An 8,138-nucleotide genomic window follows, 5' to 3' on the forward strand; every position below is an offset into this window, starting at 1 on the left:
TGCACAGTTTAAAATTAAGAGGGAAAATCTGCATATGACCTACCCCTCCCCTCTTCATACTAGACAAGTGGAATGCACTGGTGCCGGCGTCTTCCAAGCTCACTCCCGCCCGCTGCTGTCGGAAAACAAACTGGCCAGCACTGATTAAGAACAGCCTGTACCACAAGGTAAGCCTTCTAGTTTCTATACTGTATGTATTTTGAGCATGTCAGCTATCAGCAAACTAATTGTTTAGCGTGGCTGGCTAACGCTAGTTAGTTCGTTCTCATTACTTTTCAGGATTTTAAGTGTTAATTCCTCACTTGACAAGATGTAATGTTTTCACTTGCTAGCGAGCTAACGACTTTTCAAGCTTGAGCAGTAAAGATGCTAGCAAAAGTCTCACTAATTTATAGCTAATGTTATTCAGTGAGTTACCTACAGCAATGTTAGGCAAGCCATAATAATCAAGCCTTAATTAAATGTAGTCATGTATTAGCTAGCTAGCAAACGTTATTAGCAAGACCATACTAGTAAAATCTAGTTAACTTTAGTTTGACAACTAACAATGTAGCTAGCTAGCTAACGTTAGCATCATGTTTGTGTGGTGGGGAAACAGGTGCTAACTTATTGCTTGGTAGTAGTGATAGTTGATATCCAACTTTTGGATCGTAAGTTAGTTGCAAATATGTTTTAATGATAACTATACACTTATAACAGTATTGTAGAGAAATCATGATTGCTAACCAATGTAGCTAGCTTAATGAGGCTAGAGGTATTTCAACAACAATCTGGAATAAGTTGAGGTACTTGTGACAAAAGAAAAGATAGGTCATCACTTGAATTGATGGTTAACGGGAAGCTGACTAACAATCCAGCTGATGTAGCCGAAGTATTAAATCATTATTTTGTTGACTCGGTAGTCACAATTGCACAATGTTTTTCACCTAAGTATACAGACATTTTTACAGTTAATACAGATGAACAAGCCCTTACTTTTAAGGGCAGTCTCTGAAGTTGACGTCATGAGAACAATTACATCTCTTAAATCATCCAGAGCAAAGGATATATTTGGTATGGATGTGGTAATGCTTAAAGAGCTTAGTGAGTTGTTAGTTAATCCTATTACTAAAATTATCAATCTTTTAAATGCTCAGGGGATGTTTCCAAGTGCTTGGAAGTCATCTGTTATTGTGCCTATATTCAAAAGTGGTGTTCCTCATTCTGCTAGTAATTACAGACCTATTAGTATTTTACCTATAGTCTCAAAGATTGCAGAGAAATTGATGGCTGCACAAATCACAAATTATTTGAATAATAATTCTGTTGCTTTACATCCAATGCAATTTGGCTGAAGAGCAAACTATTCAACTGAGATGGCAAACTGCTAAGTCCCTATTAGATAAAGGAGGGGTTGTCAGGGCTGTGTTTCTTGATCTCAGGAATGCCTTTGACACCGTAAACCACAGAATTCTGTTGTCTAAATTATTAAGTTTAAGTTTTAATTTGTCTCCACATACGATGAGATGGATTGAATCATACTTGTCAGGTTGCACACAGTATGTATGTATACAGAATTATAAATCAGCTCCTCTAAGTATATCCACTGGTGTTCCACAAGGATCTATTTTGGGCCCTTTACTTCATACGTTGTACATCAATGATCTTCCTTCAGTCTGTCCTAACACTAACATTATATTGTATGCAAATGACACTGTTATTTATATACACTGAAGTAGTGTGTCACAAGTCGCAAACAAACTTACAGAATCCCTGGTTCATGTTGCAGCTTGGTTAGAACAATGCTGCTTACAGTTAAACATCTCTAAAACAGTGTGCATGTTCATCACCAAAACTAAGAATTTAAATATAGTGCCAGATGTATCTGTATCAGGTGAAAGATTACAAGTTGTATCTGAATATAAGTGCCTTGGTATTCTGATTGATTCCAAACTTTCATTTAAGGCGCAGGTTAAAAAGGTCTGTAACCGGGTCAGATTTAGTTTATCTAATTTTAGATTTATTCGTGCATATATATCGTCTGACGCCGCTTTGATGTATATGCATTCCATGATTGTTTCTAATATTACCTTATGTTTAACTACTTGGTCACACGCTAATATTACTACTTTGAAACCACTAGAGTCTTTGTATAAACAATCACTAAAAACTCTTGATAAGAAATCAGTTAGGTTTCATCACTGCTCAATATAAAAAAAATACAACTTGCTAAGCTGGGATAACTTGATCAAATATGTACATATTTGTTTGATGTTTAAGACTATACATAGTTTGTCTTCAAGACTAAAACAGTTTTTGAATGTTAGAACCACTGTTCACCGATTTACAAGAGGTGGGGAAAGAGAGGACTGTATTATCCCTCTCAAAAAAAGTAACTTTAGCCAGTCTGTATTTTCGGTAAAAGCTGCAATGGAATGGAATTGCGTCCCACCAACCATTAGACGATTAGATGCTTTTGGCTCTTTCCAGTCTCAGCTTAAAAAATTGTTATTGACAACTCAGCACTGTCAACATAAGTATTGTATCCTTGACAATATACTTTGTTGTACTAGTTTTTCTTGGTTATGTTGCTCTCTTCTGCTGCCATCTTCCTCTTTCTCTATTTTTCAATAGTCATATGATGTGTGTATGTGTGATGCTCTGTCTCTGTTTTTAGGGTGACTTCTTAACATTCTGTCAAGGGTCTACAGATGTAAAATAGCCTTTTAGGCTAATTCTGTCACGTTTACATTTATGTTTATTAATGTGCATTGCCCCTGTAAATAAAATAAAAACAAAAACTGTTTCTCATGCAGGGGTTAGGTAATCATGTCCAAAATGCATTGGTAGCATCATTCAAGTAATCAACATCTGTCTTTAACTAAATTTTAAAAGCCATCTATGAGCAACCACTCAAGTATTTTCTGCACTGTAGATGACTATTTGTTATGTAATCATTCAGAAAACATATAACCTATAACATTAAAAGCTTTGGATTTATTCAGCTTCTAAATAATGGCAGTCCATTGTAGAGTATGAATATTGTTCATTTAGTCTATATCTGTGTATCTGTGTTTGTTTCAGGAACAATGGACAACTTCTCTTTGAGGACCAAGCGTCGTAAAATTAAGGCTAAAGTCCAAGAGCACTTAAGGATTGTAGAAATGGAAACTGAAGACGTTAACATCCAAATATGCCATGACGATGAAACAACTCTTTCTTTTAAAACAAACACGGATTACGTTGACAGTGAAACAAACATGGCAGACATTGACAGTGAAACAAACATAGAGGATTTAGACTTTGAAACAAACATGGCAGATGTTGACAGTGAAACAAACCTGTAGTATTTACACTTTGAAACGAACATAGCAGAGTTTGACCTTGAAATGAACATGGATGGCGAAACAAACTATGAATCCAGTGACAGCAATGACTGCTTTAATTATTCGGACTCAAAGTTAAAGAGAAGTTGGCTGATTGGGCAGCAAGTTGTATAATAAGTGATCTCCCAGACTCTAATGTGTTAATAATTGGTCTATATTCTGGGGGAACAAAACTCTGCTCAGTACAAGAATATTTAAGTGAATTTAGTCAAGATTGAGGTATAGAAGTACTGTTGAACGTGCAATGCTGATCTCCTACCATAGTGTAAATAATTTGATGAGCAAAGCATAATGCAACCCAGGAAAAATTGTGAAAAGGGCTCATCTAACTTGATTTCAGGTGGACTGAAGAACAACTCTGACACCACACATAAACAAGAAGGATGCTGAGCGATCCATCTCTAAATGGTTTTGTGGCGCTCGTGACAGGGAGGCAATAGAGCACTAAGGGCACAGAGGAATCTTGAGAAACGCTTGTCATTGGGTTAAGATTCACAGAAATGCTATTCAGAGTGACTAGGTTATGGTCATTGGTTAGTGTGAAGTGTTCCACAGAATGTGACCTGTTTGGAATGTCAAGAAAACGTAGAGGCGATCTGTATGGTGTACAGAGTAAGAACTGTTGTTTAGCTGTTTTCACATGGAATGTGTTTGGTTAATTAAAACTATGTATACACACATTGGAACTGTGCCAGTTCTTCAGATTTTGTTTTTGGTATTGCATGTTAAAGGTAACTTCAAACTTCTCAAAGGTTTCAAGGAATTATGCTCATTGATGACATACTTAAATATAAATTGTCTAATGCATGATATTGTCATTTTGTTTAATTTGTTTTTGATTTATATAATAATATTTCAAGTACACAATGTGGGAGCACTGAATGTAAACAATGTACATCATTTTTGTCAGGCAAATCGAAATCTGTTAATTTCAGTGAACATTTCTATTTACTAGGGACATAGGAGGGAAGGCAGAAAACATGAGGGCCATGTGAGTAAGACCAGACAAGTTCAGTCATTCTAGGCTTTTGAGTGGGGCCCATGGGGGTCAGAGATAGGCTGCCAGGCTGGGGTCCCTCAAGAAGTCCATTGTGAATCCAATTATATCCTTAAAGGTTAAGCACATGTGGGGCCATTTTGGAAACGTAGGACAAAACTTTGTGGGTCCTTGGTGGTTGGCCAATATGGGACCCACAAAGTTCAATCATTCTTTAAACCATACGCAGGCTTAAGAGTGGGGCCCATGTGAGTCGGAGACAGGTTGCCTGCTGTGGTCCCTCAAGAAGCCCAGCATGAACCCAAGTAAAGCCCAAATGGGCAAACACATGTGGGGCCATTGTAAATACTTTCTGTGTCCATGCTGGGGTTACCTCATGGGGCCCATGAAACAGCCCTGCAATAACTCATGTGGGTCCACATTAAAACATTGGCTGGGACATGCCTGACTAAATAATCAGTTTGCCCTCTAGGGGAAAAGCTGCTCAACTAAATTGTAGGGGAGAAAAAACTCCAGCCCTTGTTACAGTGGTTTACCTGCTGCAACCACAAGGGCAATTAACATATCAACAGCACCCCCATTTTGCATTTTCACAGGCAATGGCCAAACTACCTCATGACAAACACAAACATAATGCCTTGATTAGCCTCCAAAATTTTAGGGAAAATTCCTCAACTCTGATTAATCTGTATTCCATATAGTGGCAGTCAGCCAAACCCTTTCATGCATATTTTCACCAAGTATTTCTGTTGTTCTATTGACATATTATGATTGTTCTATCCCCAACAATGGGGGTTGATATTTTCGGTCTCTACCCTGACTGCAGTTGGTTTCAAAACCATACATTTCAATGTTAAAGCTATTGAGAGGAAGATATGTTTAGATGTCACTTACTGTTTGATTATCCCCAAACTGAATATGCTTGTGTTGGAGCACAAGTCTGAACACTCAAATTTAAACCTTAGCAATAGGCCATCCTGATATAATGGGAAAGGTTGGGGTCATCCTAGGGGGTCTTCCCCCCTTCCTGGAGCCCATGGCTTTACCCCACTTTTGGTAGGCCATAAATAAAGGCCAAATGCATTGTTCAATGTATATGAAATTTGAAGTTTCCAAACATAAAAAATCTGACATTGTCCTCAGACTGTTATGTTATTCTTTCAACTTAGCCAATATCCTTTGTTAACTGAAGGTTCAGATTTTTTGTACTACCCATCTAATATTGTTGCGGTTTGTAGAAATGTGCTTGTCATATCTACACAGCAACAATGCGGAAATTAAGAAAACTCATAAGAATGGTGATGTTGACAGAAAACAGATGTATGATGTCTTTAAAATCAAGGTACAATAATTATACAATAATTCAGTTTAAAACTTTTACTCCAATCTACCCTATTTGTTCATTTGTCAATTTACCATTTTAGAATTTAAACTCCATTAAAGAGTATTGGGCATTGGTTTTTTAAAACACGCATTCTCAGTTATCACTGGTAAACAAACAAAAAAATACTATATTGTTTATAACTATATTATTTATTATAACTTAATTTAACATCTAAGATATCTCTAATTTTATTGTGGGGAATATACACTCACCTAAAGGATTATTAGGAACACCTGTTACATTTCTCATTAATGCAATTATCTAATCAACCAATCACATGGTAGTTGCTTCAATGCATTTAGGGGTGTGGTCCTGGTCAAGACAATCTCCTGAACTCCAAACTGAATGTCAGAATGGGAAAGAAAGGTGACTTAAGCAATTTTGAGCGTGGCATGTTTGTTGGTGCCAGACGGGCCGGTCTGAGTATTTCACAATCTGCTCAGTTACTGGGATTTTCACGCACAACCATTTCTAGGGTTTACAAAGAATGGTGTGAAAAGGGAAAAACATCCAGTATGCGGCAGTTCTGGGGGCGAAAATGCCTTGTTGATGCTAGAGGTCAGAGGAGAATGGGCCGATTGATTCAAGCTGATAGAAGAGCAACTTTGACTGAAATAACCACTCGTTACAACCGAGGTATGCAGCAAAGCATTTGTGAAGCCACAACACGCACAACCTTGAGACGGATGGGCTACAACAGCAGAAGACCCCACCGGGTACCACTCATCTCCACTAAAAATAGGAAAAAGAGGCTACAATTTGCACGAGCTCACCAAAATTGGACAGTTGAAGACTGGAAGAATGTTGCCTGGTCTGATGAGTCTCAATTTCTGTTGAGACATTCAGATGGTAGAGTCAGAATTTGGCGTAAACAGAATGAGAACATGGATCCATCATGCCTTGTTACCACTGTGCAGACTGGTGGTGGTGGTGTAATTGTGTGGGGGATGTTTTCTTGGCACACTTTAGGCCCCTTAGTGCCAATTGGGCATCGTTTAAATGCCACGGCCTACCTGAGCATTGTTTCTGACCATGTCCATCCCTTTATGACCACCATGTACCCATCCTCTGATGGCTACTTCCAGCAGGATAATGCACCATGTCACAAAGCTCGAATCATTTCATATTGGTTTCTTGAACATGACAATGAGTTCACTGTACTGAAATGGCCCTCACAGTCACCAGATCTCAACCCAATAGAGCATCTTTGGGATGTGGTGGAACGGGAGCTTCGTGCCCTGGATGTGCATCCCACAAATCTCCATCAACTGCAAGATGCTATCCTATCAATATGGGCCAACATTTCTAAAGAGTGCTTTCAGCACCTTGTTGAATCAATGCCATGTAGAATTAAGGCAGTTCTGAAGCCGAAACACAGTATTAGTATGGTGTTCCTAATAATCCTTTAGGTGAGTGTACTCGCTTTGGCTGTTTTACCCTCTTTACAGGGTAAGACTATATTGGATTCAAATTCAGTCCTCAGGTGACACAGCATGTCTTTCTTAAGGTTAAAGACTATATCCATGTGGATTCTTCATTCTACCACTAATCCTTCCAAGACAAGAGAAAACACTATTTTTACCTTTTGTAAGAAAACCATGAAATTATACGGTGGTACTCAAAAGTTTGCATACCACTGGAGACTCGGTAATATATGTACCATTTATAAAGAAAACCACATGAGTGAGCAGGCATAACACATATTTTATTTCTTATGGGATTCACATTCAACTGCAGGTCATAACAGAATGGCACAATCATAAAAAATAAAACATGTCAACAAAGAAAATAAATTACTGACCCTTGTTCAAAAGTCTACATACCCTTAGTTCTTAATAATGTGTATTGCCCCCTTTAGCATCAATAACAGCATGCAGTCTTTTGTATTAGTTGTCTATGAGGCCCCAAATTCTTGCAGGTGCTATAGCTGCACATTCGTCTTGGTAAAATTCCTCCAGGTCATGCAAAGTCTTTGGTTTTCTTGCATGAACCGCACGTTTGAGATCTCCCCGGAGTGGCTCAGTGATATTAAGGTCAGGAGACTGTGATGGCCATTCCAGAACCTTCACCTTTTTCTGCTGTAACCACTGGAGGGTCAACTTGGCCTTGTGCTTGGGGACATTGTCATGCTGGAAAGTCCAAGAGCGTCCCATGCACAGCTTTCATGCAGAATTTTCTAAAAACTTGCTGCATTCATCTTGCCATCAATTTTCACAAGATTCCATATTTGCACTTTGCAAATATTACTGGTTTAAATATTACACAGGCCTAATGCATGAATATAACATATATTCAAAATGAGGCAAACATGGTGTTTTAGTCATAGATGAGTATATTTTTAACAAACATTCAAATATCATCATCATCATCATTCAAAGAATTCAACGATATA

At 38.0% G+C, this 8,138-nt stretch overlaps 1 long non-coding RNA gene across 1 annotated transcript; it reads left to right on the forward strand.

Moving 5' to 3' along the window:
* Positions 1–38: 38 nt before the first annotated feature.
* LOC109615225 lies at positions 39–4,172 on the forward strand. Its single transcript, XR_002196196.2, has 2 exons — positions 39–167; positions 3,064–4,172. It is a non-coding gene; the product is annotated as an uncharacterized LOC109615225 (long non-coding RNA).
* The last annotated feature ends 3,966 nt before the right edge of the window (positions 4,173–8,138 follow it).

Source organism: Esox lucius, chromosome 15 (assembly GCF_011004845.1).
Source record: "Esox lucius isolate fEsoLuc1 chromosome 15, fEsoLuc1.pri, whole genome shotgun sequence".
Classification (NCBI taxonomy): Eukaryota; Metazoa; Chordata; class Actinopteri; order Esociformes; family Esocidae; genus Esox; species Esox lucius.